This window comes from Triticum aestivum, chromosome 6A, assembly GCF_018294505.1.
Source record: "Triticum aestivum cultivar Chinese Spring chromosome 6A, IWGSC CS RefSeq v2.1, whole genome shotgun sequence".
NCBI lineage: Eukaryota > Viridiplantae > Streptophyta > Magnoliopsida > Poales > Poaceae > Triticum > Triticum aestivum.
This window is the reverse complement of record NC_057809.1, coordinates 233,298,836-233,314,210: the sequence shown is the minus strand read 5'-3', so window position 1 is coordinate 233,314,210 and position 15,375 is coordinate 233,298,836. Positions and strand designations below refer to the sequence as shown.

The 15,375-nt window shown below is 43.9% G+C and overlaps 1 long non-coding RNA gene across 12 annotated transcripts; it reads right to left on the bottom strand.

Annotated features, from left to right (window-relative positions):
* Positions 1–539: 539 nt before the first annotated feature.
* LOC123127365 (uncharacterized) lies at positions 540–5,057 on the bottom strand. Of its 12 annotated transcripts, XR_006462373.1 has the most exons (10): positions 4,583–5,056; positions 4,464–4,489; positions 4,254–4,390; positions 3,746–3,814; positions 3,117–3,206; positions 2,945–3,040; positions 2,684–2,722; positions 1,373–1,507; positions 1,067–1,234; positions 540–949 (listed from the first exon to the last, which is right to left on the bottom strand). It is a non-coding gene; the product is annotated as an uncharacterized lncRNA (long non-coding RNA). The 12 variants fall into 12 exon arrangements; XR_006462372.1 differs by having other exon boundaries at positions 1,067–1,507; positions 3,278–3,814; positions 4,472–4,489; positions 4,583–5,057; XR_006462366.1 differs by having other exon boundaries at positions 1,067–1,507; positions 3,278–3,814.
* Between the last annotated feature and the right edge of the window lie 10,318 nt (positions 5,058–15,375).

Below are 15,375 nucleotides of genomic sequence, written 5' to 3'. Positions count from 1 at the left end.
GCCTTGTCCGGCTGCTGGAGTAGATGACATGGAAACGTCGTCTCTACCATCTCGATGGCTTAGACCCAGGGAGCCGGATGTTCATCTCGGCCCTCCCCAGCTTCCATCAATGGATTTTTATAGTCAGGAGAAGAGACCTCGTCTCGAGAAGCCGCGGGAGGAGGGGCTCAACTAGATGCGCCAAATGGCGCAGAGACCCACTGAAACCATGTTGTCAATGAAAATAGTTTCATTTTGCAAGGACCAGCATCAAATGGCGCATAGACCCATTGAATCCATGTTCACATTGAAAAAAAAAATCATGTTTTAGTTGATTTAGTTGTGGGCAAACACATACGATAACAAGTTTAACCCCTTCAATAAAATAAAATAAAAATGTAGGCTTGTTGTCTACAATGAGATATACCACATTTTAATTTGGTGGTATAAAATCGCACTTAAGACCATGTCACATTGAAAAAATGCATATTTTCAAGTAATCTCTTGTACTTCCGTTACTTTGAAAATGACCTAAGGCTCAACCCACACATCATTAGATAAGCTCATCGAGACTGAATTCCTTGATTGACCATTAATACATCAACTCCATACTTCTGCTTCTGTTCTTTCAACATGGACTCTTTACATGTTGTACACACTGTTGGCGCTTTCCAAAGAAGCTAGCATGTGAAAAGTAGCAGCACCAGTACAGTAGAAAAGGCCATCTAGTTACTGAACTGGCCGTGCATGTACACAAGACAGAAACACTGAATCTTCAACGCCATAGACGGCCCAAACGTTTCCTCTTCTTTCTGCTTCTAATGTGCCCTGATCGATCACTCTATCAAGATAGATATTGCACCCGAGAACTACTGCCACAACCTCATCCATCCATGAGATCTATCGAGCATTTTCTCCAACAAATTAAGCAAAGTTTACCCAGAATCAACCCGTATCTCTCTCCCCTCTCCTGCAACTCACACAACAATAAGTATAACAATCAGTATATATGGACAGAGCTGCATGAGAGCACATCAAGAAACAACAGAAAAACATATCAATTGGGATGCCTGTTCAGTATACACACCTTCGCAAACATTATCTTCTCCTTTACATATTTGATTTCTAGCACATAATAAGCATCATCTCCATATTTCAAAGTCGTGGTTGTTAATTTTGCATCATGTGTGATAATCTGGATTAAAAAAAAGCTCTGAATCCTTTCCTGATAATCTTAGTGTTATCATAGTCTTCCCTGCCAAAGAATAATTGTTGAAAACAAGAAATATAAGAGGTTTTACATGCTAATGATAATATGCTGCAGAAACACAAAAAACGAAAAAATAACCAGAGATGAGATGAACCAAAAAAATTGAGCTTATAGTACAAATACCAACTACAAACGCCTTGTCCCGGCTTATAAGGAAATTATTTCGTCAAGCGTATAGTTAAAAAACCAAATACTCTGTAGAAGCATATAGATAGAAATGCTCAATGGCAATGGGCATATCTGCAGCGTTGCCACAACCTGGAACATAGATTGGGACAGTCTTTAAGGCAAAGCAAATATTTGACTAATCAACACAGAAACTCTGCACATTCCACTTTTCTGGAGTAAACATGGTGATGGCACACGACCGCGAGGCAACAAATTGAAAATTTAACATCTCTATGTGATTTGAGACGGTTCAAACAGAACCTACATATGTTATATGCCCTCCGTTCCTAAATATAAGTCTTTCTAGAGATTTCACCAAGTGACTACATACGGAGCAAAATGAGCGAATCTACAATCTAAAATATGTCTACATACATCCGTATGTTGTATTCCATTTGAAATGTCTAAAAGGACTTATATTTTGGAACGGAGGGAGTACATAGGTAGCCATATGGAGCTGTAAACCAAGACAAAGGCCACCCTAGGCAGAACTTCAAATAGAAGGCACCTCAGGATGCGTGTAGTCAAATTAGTCTAGCTTAAAAACTAAATAGTAAATAAGGTACCATTTGTTTTTCCATGAAAAATAGGCATGCCATATTAGATTTTTGAAATCCTTCACTTGAAAACGCCGTATTCAACTGCCCATATTATTGATGTATAAACAGTCAGCTGCAGTCAGTCAAGTGTTTTTAAGAGAATATGCAAACAGCAAGAAACCAAAGCAGACCCCCACTTCTTAAAAAGAGCTCCAATAAACTTAAATTGCCATCCTATTAATTAATCTATACAGATGAGAAACTTATTCACGGGTTTGTCCTCCAGAAAACAGCTTTAACTCTCACAAAAAATAGTTTGACCAGTTCTAAAAAAATACATTCACATGCACGGGTTTAACTCTCAAAAAACAGCTTTACCTCTCATAAAACAGGTTTAACTCTCACAAAACTTATGCACGGGGTTATCCTCAAGAAAATTTCCATTATCACCCATCCAACATATGACTCAAGACCATAGATCACAAAACCATATGTTCACGGCATGTCCCCAACTTGCATATGAGGCCTTTCTAAATAGAAACTATATGGAAAAATAAACAGCATTCATCTAATTGGATCTTAAGTAAACACGACTGCATGTTTGCATATAATCTAATTGAATTTTAAGGAGGACGACAAAATGCATGTGTGTGGCCACGGCACCCATGTTTCCATGGTGTTCAGTGCTACCAAGAAGAAAACTAACAAAACTGGAAAGTAGCCGAACCTGGGGCTGTGAGGGAGGTTGAGCATGAAATCTTCGTCGCTGCACGCCAGAGAGCAGTGGGGTAAAGACAATGCTTATGTTTATAGAAAATGTGCACTCTTTTAAATGCATGTATAGCCCTTTTTAGGGGAATAAAGGGTACTTTTCAAATTGCCATAGGAAAGCAGTAAAAAACGGAGCAAGCTCATAAATACATTTATGGGCAGAAACATATAAACATAGATGGAACACATAAAGATAAGGAATGCATCTATCAAGTACATGGAAACCCAGATCACTGCCAAACATGAAGAAACATTAATAAACAGGTAGAGAAGTGATGTACAAAGCTTCAACTTTGTCCCATGGAGTATCCAGCTACACAGGAACGGTATTGGAATTCAGAAATTGTATGAGATGTACCATACCACCAGTGAAATGTTAGGTCACTTACATTGCTTGGATTTGTCATTCAGTAGAGATTTTTCCGCACAATATACTTATCAGCTAAGAATCTTGGAAAATGGAGATCCAATCCCATAACCTAGCAAATCATCAAACAAAATCAGGAAGGAAAATATAGGAGAAATCAAAGGATAAGTATATTGACCAAACCTAGGAATAGTGTGACTGGCGAGGACGAAAATACTACAGACATCACCAACGCCACCGTGGCAAGATCCCACCTAACAACGCCCCATTTCCTCTTACTTTATCTATTTCCCATAACTTAGAAGCATAATCAAATATTCAGGTGAAATAACAATCCCCGTCTGACCATAAGTTACAATTTAAGGAAATGGTTTTATACCAAGATTACCTAAACTAACTTTCATCACAGGGATGACAAAACAAGCCAGTACTTGCCTTACTAAATCGGTGTACTATTCTCACACTATATCCTAACTTCAGTTTCTATATGTCCTTACATGTGTCCTTCTATTGTTCAGTGGAAATGGCCAATATCATAATTCCTGAAAGCTAAAATTTATGTGCCGCAAATGTTCAGAACCAACAAACTATGTTTCCACAATACTATTGTGATTCAATAAAGCTAGTCTTGAATGTATATATATTAGGTACCTTCCATATGATAAGATCCACATAGTCTTGAAAGTGAAAATAAAATTTCTTCTTCAGATGCTGGACCCTCTGCAAATAAAAAATACTATTTCAAACAAGTCGAGACAAAACATTTTTCATTCACAACAAAGACCACACAACCAAGAAAGAAAGGGGCGTAAGCAATTAAGCATAAATTTGTTTCAACAATTCAAAAGATGCAAGATTCACTATACACAATAATGACAGGGAGTGTGAAAATTTCAGCAGTGAATGCAATAAGTTAGAGATGATTTTAAGCATCATAATTGACTTGAGCATTCAAAATATTGAGATCAATCTGGGAATAACCAATCAAGTAAGAATGCAAAGCACAGATCAAGATCTTATAGAAAATGAATGAATGGCGTGCAAGATAGCTAAGTAGGTGTGCTAATCCACCGAAATGTAGGAAGCATGGTTACATAATATATTTAGTTTGACTTAAAAGCTGCATTCTTCCTAAATCAGGATCAATCGATAACTGTACCTCACAAGAAGGAAAGTTATTTTCTCAATTGGTGGTACCCCGTGACTTGACCGCTGCTCCGCAAGCAACCGCCCATGGACCTGGCTGCTGCTCCTGTCATATGTGCAGGCTGCTACACTACCAACTGGCCTGCATCGCTTCATGAACAGAGGATCAAGGAATCAATATACCAGCATGGAAGAGACTCTCACACAAGAAGAAATAACTCACCCACGTACATTTGCTTCACACAATCGCTGCAAATCCAAGGAACACAAACAACAGAGGAAGATATGAGGAGAGGAAGAGAATGAGCAAAAGGGGATCTGGAGATTGTAGGAGAAACCAACCACGGGGCTCGTCAGCTAGACTCGGCTTCGAGTTCGTGCCGAGGGCCAACGTCCCTGCCGCCGCCCCGTACGCCAGCCGAGCGAGCACCGATGACGAGGTCGCAAGAGTCGCGATTAGAAGAGAGGAGATGAAAGTCACACCCCCACCTTTCTTGCCCCTCTGCTCCTTGCGCCCCACATCGGCCTCTTCTCCATCCCGCAATGTGTACAATGCCTAGAATTCGGGTCTCGCTGCTCCATTCGCCGGCCTCGCTGCTCCCCCACCTTCGGCCTCCCGGCCCTCCCCTGCTCCTCCACCCCAGCGAGAACACCCAGCCTCCCCAACCCTAGGTCGTGGGTGGAGAAAAGGTGTGGGGTGAACTGGTCCTCGGCGTCGAACAGAGACGAGGGAGGAGGAATAGCAGGCGTCGGCGAGGCTCCCGTGGTGACGCGAGGAGAATGGGCGGAGGAGGCAGGACAGGCTGTGGGAATAGAGGGGAAAGAGGCAAATTTGATAAATTTGATCTGTGAACGAAATCAAATCACAAAATGAACTGCCCGTAAAACTATTTCACGCGACTGACCTTTTTGTGTGACGCCCGACACGAAGACGTCACACTGTATTGTGCAACGCAGATAGGCGCTACATGCCTGACCAGCGTTGCACTCCAGACTGCCTAAAAATTGTTAAGTCATTGTGCAGAGCCTAAGAGCTAGGCGCTGCACTAGTGGTTGCACTACAAAATGAAGCAACCACTAGTGCAACGCCTAGAAGCTAGGCGCTACACTGTATAGTGTGGCGCCTAACTCTCAGGCGCTGCATACTGACTTAATAATTTTCGGATCACACAGGTGCGACGCTGGACAGGCGTGTAGCGCCTATCTGTGAGACGTTGCACAGTGTAGTGTGGCGCCTTCGTGACGGGCGTCACACAAAAAGGTCAGCTGCGTGAAATAGTTTCACGGGCAGTTCATTCTGTGATTTGATTTCGTTCATAGGTCAAATTTGTCAATTTTGCCAGGGAAAGAGGCTAGGGTTTGTCTGGCGGCTCGTGTGGGAGTGGGACAAGTCGAGGGCAGGGCAGGGATTGGATGCGAGGCGCGTGGAGCGGATTGGCCGAAACCTTGTGCACGCGGTGATAACAAACCCAGCCAACGAGTTCCCAACGCGAGCCCACTCGTCATTGACCAGCGAAAAACGACCGCGAGGTGGAAATTGATTTTAACTGCTGTGAAGATCCAACGGCTCAGGCGCGTTAGAAAGGCAGATCGGACGGCCGACAAAGCTCTAATCGGGGAAGCCTTGTGGAGGTGAGCTGGCTAGCTTCATTATAGTTTTAAATGAGTAACATCACACATATCAAGGCAAGATGAGTCTACAGCCTAATAAATGAAGTGTTACATGTTACCGCACATATGTTACTTCCCACTATAGAGGTAGTAACATAGATTAGTAACATGCATATGTTACTAGTCTAAGTTACTCCCCATTGTAGCTAGTCAGAGCCCATCAAAATTGTTTAGAGACAAAAGTAACAAAACAAAGATCACTTTATTGTATGATAACTGGTTTTTTTTTGAAAGATTCACCATATTGCTGGCTTGCATTGTTTGATAGAAGGGAGCAGTGGGAAAATAGGGAAACATGGAGTAGACCCTTGGATCTAAAGAAAAAAATAAAAAGTACAAAGCACTAGAGGAGAAATAAGTCAATACATTGAGTTAGCCTATTCCTGTGGGGGGTTCAGCAAAAGGTGGCTGGATGCATTGAGCTGCAGCTTGCCGCCATAATTGTATTCTTGTTCAAATGGCAGCCAGGACGTCTTCCAATCGTGCCACTTTGCTTCTGAAGGTGCATTAGTTCCGCTCCATCCAAATTTCCCAAAGGACCAACATGATAACTGGTTTTGAACGTGGTGTTTTGGCTCCTAGATGTATATGCTTCTATTATCTGAGCTAGAAATACAGGTTGATATGTTAGCTTTTGTGTCATTTAATTAATGTTTCTGGTGCGACCTCCCAATATGAATGTATTGCGGCAGTTCGTATGCCCTCAGGTACGGTTCAGGCGCATATGGATGGGTCTAGTAGGTAAGCCGGTTAGTTTAACACATGGACCGTGGGTTCAGGTATTGCTTAGAACCAAGGTGGTGGTACAAAATTTTCATGGATGATTCACTGCTCATATTGCAAGCCGCTTAGCCGCCTTAGGCCTTGTTCGGTTACACCTTTGTCAAGAGGATCGGAGAGGATTTGGGGGGATTTTGACTTGCAAAGGATTAAATCCACCTTAATCCCTGCCAAAACTGCTGCACAATCTTGTCAACCGAACACAGCCTTAATGGTGCCCGCCCTTAGCAATGCGACTGCGCGAGGGGGTGGACCATTGCTTCCTGATGGACCGTTGCTTTAGAAAATAGTGTTGTATATTCACCCCAGGGGAGTGGTGCCTGAATGCTTGGGATTTGTTTTTCAACAGAGCCTGAAAGTAACTATGACGACTTATTTACTATTCGTGGCCCGTGGTGGTGTATAGCTGTTTAAATTTAAAACTATAATGAAGCTAGCCAACTCACCTCCACAAGGCTCCCCCGATTGGAGCTTTGTCGGCCGTCCGATCTGCCTTTCTGGCACGCCTGAGCCATTGGTCTATACTTGCGGTTAAATTATTTTCACCCCACGGTTCATTTTTCTGCCCAATGACCGGTGGGCTCGTCTCGTGTCTGTATTGGCTGGGTAAGCGGCGCCTGGGTGAGAGAGAATTTGTCCCATCCACGCGTCGCGCCCGCACCCAACGCAACCCAATCCCCTCGTCCCGCACGCCGTGCACACTCCGATCCCCTCATCCCGCACGAACCTTAGGAGAGAGAAAGATAGGAAGATGAGAGGGAGAGAAAGGGGAGAGGAGAGGAGAGGGAGGTCCGACAGCGGACGGGAGAGGGTGACCGGCCGGCGTCGGCCTACGCCCCTCCTCGTGCACGAACCCACACTCCGGTCCCCTCATCCCACACGAACCCTAGGAGAGAGAGATAGGAATATGAGAGGGAGAGAAAGGGGAGAGGAGAGGAGAGGGAGGTCGGCCTACACTAGCGAGGCGTCGGCCTGCGCCCCTCCTCGCGCACGAACCCTAGCGCCAAGGGAGCCGTGGACAAGCCGCGAGGAGGAGAAAGCTCCCAGTTTGAGGAGGAGACTACGGCACAGGTGTGTTTCTTCCTATTTTTCTTCCCCCTTTCCTCATCTTTCCATGACGACCTACAAATTTTTTCAGGTGGTGTTTTGAAATCTAGATTGATTTGGTACTATATGTGGTGTGGTGTGGCCTTGCCAGGAATATCTAATGTGTGTCATAACACAATCAATTGTAGAGGTAAAAGATTACTCTCTCTGGTTCAAAGAGCATTTAGATCTCTGGTTCAAAGAGCATTTAGATTTCATAAATTGATTGCTTATGTCATTGTCAGAAGCTGGAAAGCATGATGCTCGATTAGTGAACTGCCGCTTGAGAAGAAGCTTGTCATATGTCTCTTCGAGCCGCGGCGGCTAGGGGCCTTCGAAGAACACGGGATTTGACATAGCCATTGAGGAAGTGCAGGGTAATACTCTTATATGTGAAGAAAATATGCCCTAGAGGCAATAATAAAGTTATTGTTTATTTTCTTATATCATGATAAATGTTTATTATTCATGCTAGAATTGTATTAACCGGAAACATAATACATGTGTGAATACATAGACAAATAGAGTGTCACTAGTATGCCTCTACTTGACTAGCTCGTTGATCAAAGATGGTTAAGTTTCCTAACCATAGACATGAGTTGTCATTTGATTAACGGGATCACATCATTAGGAGAATGATGTGATTGACTTGACCCATTCCGTTAGCTTAGCACTTGATCGTTTAGTTTGTTGCTATTGCTTTCTTCATGACTTATACATGTTTCTATGACTATGAGATTATGCAACTCCCGTTTACCGGAGGAACATTTTGTGTGCCACCAAACATCACAACGTAACTGGGTGATTATAAAGGTGCTCTACAGGTGTCTCCAAAGGTACTTGTTGGGTTGGCGTATTTCGAGATTAAGATTTGTCACTCCGATTGTCGGAGAGGTATCTCTGGGCCCACTCGGTAATGCACATCACTATAAGCCTTGCGAGCATTGCAACTAATGAGTTAGTTGCGGGATGATGTATTACGGAACGATTAAAGAGACTTTCCAGTAACGAGATTGAACTAGGTATTGAGATACCGACAATCGAATCTCGGGCAAGTAACATACCGATGACAAAGGAAACAACATATGTTGTTATGCGGTCTGACCGATAAAGATCTTCGTAGAATATGTAGGAGCCAATATGGGCATCCAGGTCCCGCTATTGGTTATTGAACAGAGAGGTGTCTCGGTCATGTCTACATAGTTCTCGAACCCGTAGGGTCCGCACGCTTAATGTTCATTGACGATATAGTACTATATGAGTTATGTATGTTGATGACCGAATGTTGTTCGGAGTCCGGGATGAGATAACGGACATGACGAGGAACTCCAGAATGGTCTGGAGATAAAGTTTGATATATGGGATAATAGTGTTTGGTCACCGAAAGGGGTCCCGGATGTTTCCCGAAATGTTTGGGTACGAGAACACTTTATTTGGGCCAAAGGGGAAAGCCCACAAGGTTTTGGGAAAGCGCAAAAGGAAGTTTTGCGGAGTCCAGGGGTCAGACGCCAGGGTCCCTGGCGTCTGGGTCCAGACGCCGGGAACCCTGGCGTCTGGCCCTGGAGTCCGAGAAGGACTCTTGCCTTTCGGGTAAAACCGACTTTGTGGAGGCTTTTACTCCAAGTTTCGACCCCAAGGCTCAACATATAAATAGAGGGGTAGGGCTAGCACCCAAGACACATCAAGAAACACCAAGCCGTGTGCCGGCAACCCCGTCCCCTCTAGTTTATCCTCCGTCATAGTTTCCGTAGTGCTTGTTCTTCACCAACACCGTCACCACGCCGTCGTGCTGCCGGAACTCATCTACTACTTCGCCCCTCTTGCTGAATCGAGAAGGCGAGGACGTCACCGAGCCGAACGTGTGCAGAACTCGGAGGTGCCGTGCTTTCGGTACTTGGATCGGTCGGACGTGAAGACGTATGACTACATCAACCGCGTTGATATAACGCTTCTGCGAACGGCCTACGAGGGTACGTAGACAACACTCTCCCCTCTCGTTGCTATGCATCACCATGATCCTGCGTGTGCGTAGGAATCTTTTTGAAATTACTACGTTCCCCAACAATATGCAGTATGGTAATTCTACGTGTGATGATGTTGCTCTGTTTTATGGGAGGTTGAGGGTTTTGGAATTATCTGTATGGGTGAGTTCTTTTTCTGTAAGTGTACTTTATATGTTGCTGACTGTTTTTGTAATTGATTCTTGTTCTTTTATGAAACCGAAAATAAAGAAAAGAACAACGAGAAATTGTTTAGCTAAATAGGCAAAGCCGCTGATGTTTACTTGTTGTTTGTTGTAGACCCTTGATGGGTCATGCTTTTGGCTGCCTTTTGCGTTCCTGGACATCCCTCATCTACATCACAAGCGGATGCCTCTGTACCTAATGCACACCATTAATTTGATATCTACTATATTAGTGCAATTACTTATACAGACCATTGACTGGTGTGCAGGGAGCCCTTCTAATCGGTGCTCTATGTGTATTTTCTTTTCTTTTGCTGCAGAATAATAATTTAAGTGGATGGCCGATGCGCCTTGTTGTTTAGCGGTATGCTGGTGGTGGAAGTATGTTCTATATTGCACGTGATGGGTTGCTGATTTTTATTGTGCACTTGTGCTGATTTTGACCAACTTCCGCTTAATTTGATATCTACTGTATAATTAATGGTACTAATACAATAGATATCAAATTAATGGATTTGCTAACAGAATGCCTCTTGTGATGTTGATTGATTGGCAGGCTTATTGGTTTTTGTTCAATTTGAAGGGTTGTCATCTTGGTTTCATTAGAATTATAGAATTTCTTTTTTCAGTAGTATACTTTACTAGGAATTTTTTTGGTGCTCCTCACATGTAAATGGATTCAGAATTTGGTCGGTTTTGCAATGCATGGGAGTCAATTTTTCTGCATGCAAAGTTTTATATTTTTAGTCCTTTGATGAATTGAAAACTGAGTGCTTCTTGGTTGTTTATGTTGTTTATCCAGGAGGATCGTGGTGCTTGTTTTTTGTTGCATGTGCAGTACTATACTATGCTAAGACATAAATGACGAAGTATATTCTGCTATGCAGACGGGCAAAGCTTGCTGCATGTGTAGCACCGCTGGTTGCTCCCTACTTGGCATATTATCTTCACTTGGTATGAGATGGCTTTGTGTATCCGCTATTCTTGCATATTAGTGTGTTGCAGCAGATTTAGTGACAAAAACATATGTCTATGTTGGATCATCGATAGACTTACACTTTCTTTTCTTTTGCTCTTTTTTTCTTATGTGTTTTGTTCAAAGGAATTGCTTCTGTACTTGACATATTATGAGCTGGTGTTAGGTTCTACTGGATCAATTTTTAGCTCTTGTTTGTTATGTTCTACAGAAGTTAAGAGGAGTAATTACTAATTAGTTATCTCTGCTTTTCTAACGAGTGTGTGTGGATGCATATAGGCCGTAAACCCATGTTGATTTATGGACCCATATTTTAATGTTTATCTTGCAGGTGATGTGAAGGTTGGCTACTGTGATCAAGGAAATAGCATGTATCTGTGTGGTTTGTTCCTGCTGTTGATCGACGTTGCTGCGTTTAAGGTATGTTCTACTCGGTCCTACTAAATGCTATATAAAACCTTAGCTATACAAAAAATGCCTTGTTACACAAATAACCCGGTTAAAATAAATGGCTTGTGCCAACTGGCATCAAATGACGACATGCCAAACACTTTGCCGCCTAGGATAGCCTATATTTGTATTTCCTTCAGTTATCTCATATTTCCAGGAAGTTGGTGACCAATTAGTAGAACTGATGGAAATGTTGCTTTCATTATACGCATGCATTTTTTCCTTGTCCCTGATGTTGTGTTGTAATTGGTGTAGCTGCCGGAGGGGAAAGAGCAGAGGATCCGAGAGGCGAAGCAACCGGAGGAGCCGGAGAACACGACCCCTGTCCTATGTGTGGCCATATCCCCCACGGCTTCTACAAGGACCATATGCAAGGTATGTCTCTGTCATTAGAGCTTGGAGAAGTGCAGGTGATGCAAGGGGTCTGGTCCTAATATCATCTTTGTTGATTTGGATTATTTTGCAGGTTTCTTTCAGGAGCTTGGGGCTATTAAGAAGAGGGTCAGTATTGTCCGGAACCGCAAGGTATTCTATACTGTGTTACAATATATCTGGTAATTTATGTGTTTTCTGCAAGCATCTAACTTGTTATTTTGTGATATATATGTAGACAGGAAAGTCTAAACATTCCGATAGTTAGAAATACATATATTTCAGTTGCAACAAAACTGTACATGACGATGAATGAATATTAACTATGTCATTCGCACAAACAAAAAAGTATTGCAATTAGAGTGAATATCCAATTATCAGTTCATGAAGTGAGATAGATAAAAAAACTGTTTTTTAAACACGAACAAACAGATAGAATCTCGCATAGCTGCGACACCTTCGCCTTATTGTTGTTACCTATTCTGCATCCTTTTTCATCATACCCCTTAATTCCCTTTATCCTACCCCTAGATCAAATATCATTTGGCGGGTGGATGTTAACTTCATTAGTAATGGTGCAGCCAAGAAATTCTTCAGACTCCTGTAGTACAGTTTGTTGTTTTGCTGGGACATTCAGTTTGTTGCTTTTTCCATCTCTAGAGAATTCCACATCTCCTTCTGTCTGTTTAGCTTGAATTTGCATACTGAGGATATAACATCTCCCCTTCTGATTCCATCTCTAATACAGAACCTACTCGACAGAAGAAAATCGAGGGAAGAAGTATGCGAGTTCCGTGATGACTAACTGATGAAAATCACATTTGAGTGGCCCAGTCGTTTGATCTAATCCATTAACACTATTCGCCTTGTCATATCTGTGGCTCTCAGGTTGAGTAACCTACACTAACATCTACTGCAAACCTACTAGACAGGATAAACCTACTAGACAGGATAAAATCGAGGAATAAGTGTTGGGGAACGTAGTAATTTTAAAAATATTCCTACGCACACGCAAGATCATGGTGATGCATAGCAACGAGAGGGGAGAGTGTTGTCCACGTACCCTCGTAGACCGAAAGCGGAAGCGTTAGCACAACGCGGTTGATGTAGTCGTACGTCTTCACGGCCCGACCGATCAAGCACTGAAACTACGACACCTCCAAGTTCTAGCACACGTTCAGCTCGATGACGATCTCCGGACTCCGATCCAGCAGAATATCGGGGAAGAGTTCTGTCAGCACGACGGTGTGGTGACGATCTTGATGTTCTACTGTCGCAGGGCTTCGCCTAAGCACCACTACAATATTATCGAGGACTATGGTGGAGGGGGGCACCACACACGGCTAAGAGATCAATGATCGACTGTTGTGTCTATGGGGTGCCCCCCTTCCCCCGTATATAAAGGAGCAAGGGAGGGAGGCTGCCGGCCTAGGAGAAGGGCGCGCCAAGGGGGGAGTCCTACTCCCACCGGGAGTAGGACTCCTCCTTCCCTTGTTGGAGTAGGAGAGAAGGAAAGAGGGGGAGAGGAACAAGGAAAAGTGGGCTGCACCCCTTGTCCAATTCGGACCAGAGGGGGGGCGCCTCCTTCCTTTTGGCCTCTCTCCTCTATTCCCGTATGGCCCAATAAGGCCCATATACTCCCCGACGAATTCCCGTAACTCTCTGGTACTCCGAAAAATACTCGAATCACTCGGAACCTTTCCGATGTCCGAATTGAAGGAAATATGCCCTAGAGGCAATAATAAAGTTATTATTTATTTCCTTATTTCATGATGAATGTTTATTATTCATGCTAGAATTGTATTAACCGGAAACATAATACATGTGTGAATACATAGACAACCAGAGTGTCACTAGTATGCCGCTACTTGACTAGCTCGTTAATCAAAGATGGTTATGTTTCCTAACCATGAACAAAGTGTTGTTATTTGATTAACGAGGTCACATCATTAGTTGAATGATCTGATTGACATGACCCATTCCATTAGCTTAGCACCCGATCGTTTAGTATGTTGCTATTGCTTTCTTCATGACTTATACATGTTCCTATGACTATGAGATTATGCAACTCCTGTTTGCCGGAGGAACACTTTGGGTGCTACCAAACGTCACAACGTAACTGGGTGATTATAAAGGAGCATTACAGGTGTCTCCAAAGGTAGATGTTGGGTTGGCGTATTTCGAGATTAGGATTTGTCACTCCGATTGTCGGAGAGGTATCTCTGGGCCCTCTCGGTAATGCACATCACTTAAGCCTTGCAAGCATTGCAACTAAATGAGTTAGTTGCGGGATGATGTATTACAGAACGAGTAAAGAGACTTGCCGGTAACGAGATTGAACTAGGTATTGGAATACCGACGATCGAATCTCGGGCAAGTAACATACCGATGTATGTTGTTATGCGGTCTGACCGATAAAGATCTTCGTAGAATATGTAGGAGCCAATATGGGCATCCAGGTCCCGCTATTGGTTATTGACCGGAGACGTGTCTCGGTCATGTCTACATTGTTCTCGAACCCGTAGGGTCCACACGCTTAAGGTTACGATGACAGTTATATTAAGAGTTTATGCATTTTGATGTACCGAAGGTTGTTCGGAGTCCCGGATGTGATCACAGACATGACGAGGAGTCTCTAAATGGTCGAGACATAAAGATTGATATATTGGAAGCCTATGTTTGGATATCGGAAGTGTTCCGGGTGAAATCGGGATTTTACCGGAGTACCGGGAAGGTTACCGGAAACCCCCGGGAGCTAAATGGGCCATGATGGGCCTTAGTGGAAAAGAGAAGAGGCAGCCCTACATGGGTTGCGCGCCTCCCCCTTCCCCTAGTCCTATTAGGACTAGGAAAGGTGGCCGGCCCCCTCCCTCTCTTTTCCCCCTCCGCGAATCCTATTCCAACTAGGATTGGGGGGGGGGGGAATCCTACTCCCAGAGGGAGTAGGACTCTCCTGGCGCTCCAAGCTTGGCCGGCCAGCCTCCCCCCTCTAGTCCTTTATATACTGAGGCAGAGGCACCCTAGAAACACACAAGTTGATCCACGTGATCTATTCCTTAGCCGTGTGCGGTGCCCCCTGCCACCATAGTCCTCGATAATACTGTAGCGGAGTTTAGGCGAAGCCCTGCTGCTGTAGTGCATCAAGATCGTCACCATGCCGTCATGCTGACGGAACTCTTCCCCGATGCTTTGCTAGATCGGAGTCCGGGGATCGTCATCGAGCTGAACGTGTGCTCGAACTCGGAGGTGCCGTAGTTTCGGTGCTTGATCGGTTGGATCGTGAAGACGTACGACTACTTCCTCTATGTTGCGTCAACGCTTCCGCAGTCGGTCTGCGTGGGTACGTAGAGAACACTCCCCCCTCTCGTTGCTATGCATCACATGATCTTGCGGGTGCGTAGGAATTTTTTTTGAAATTACTACGAAACCCAACAGTGGCATCCGAGCCTAGGTTATTTATGTTGATGTTATTTGCACGAGTAGAACACAAGTGAGTTGTGGGCGATATAAGTCATACTGCCTACCAGCATGTCATACTTTGGTTCGGCGGCATTGTTGGACGAGACGACCCGGACCAACCTTACGCGTACGCTTACGCGAGACCGGTTCCCCCGA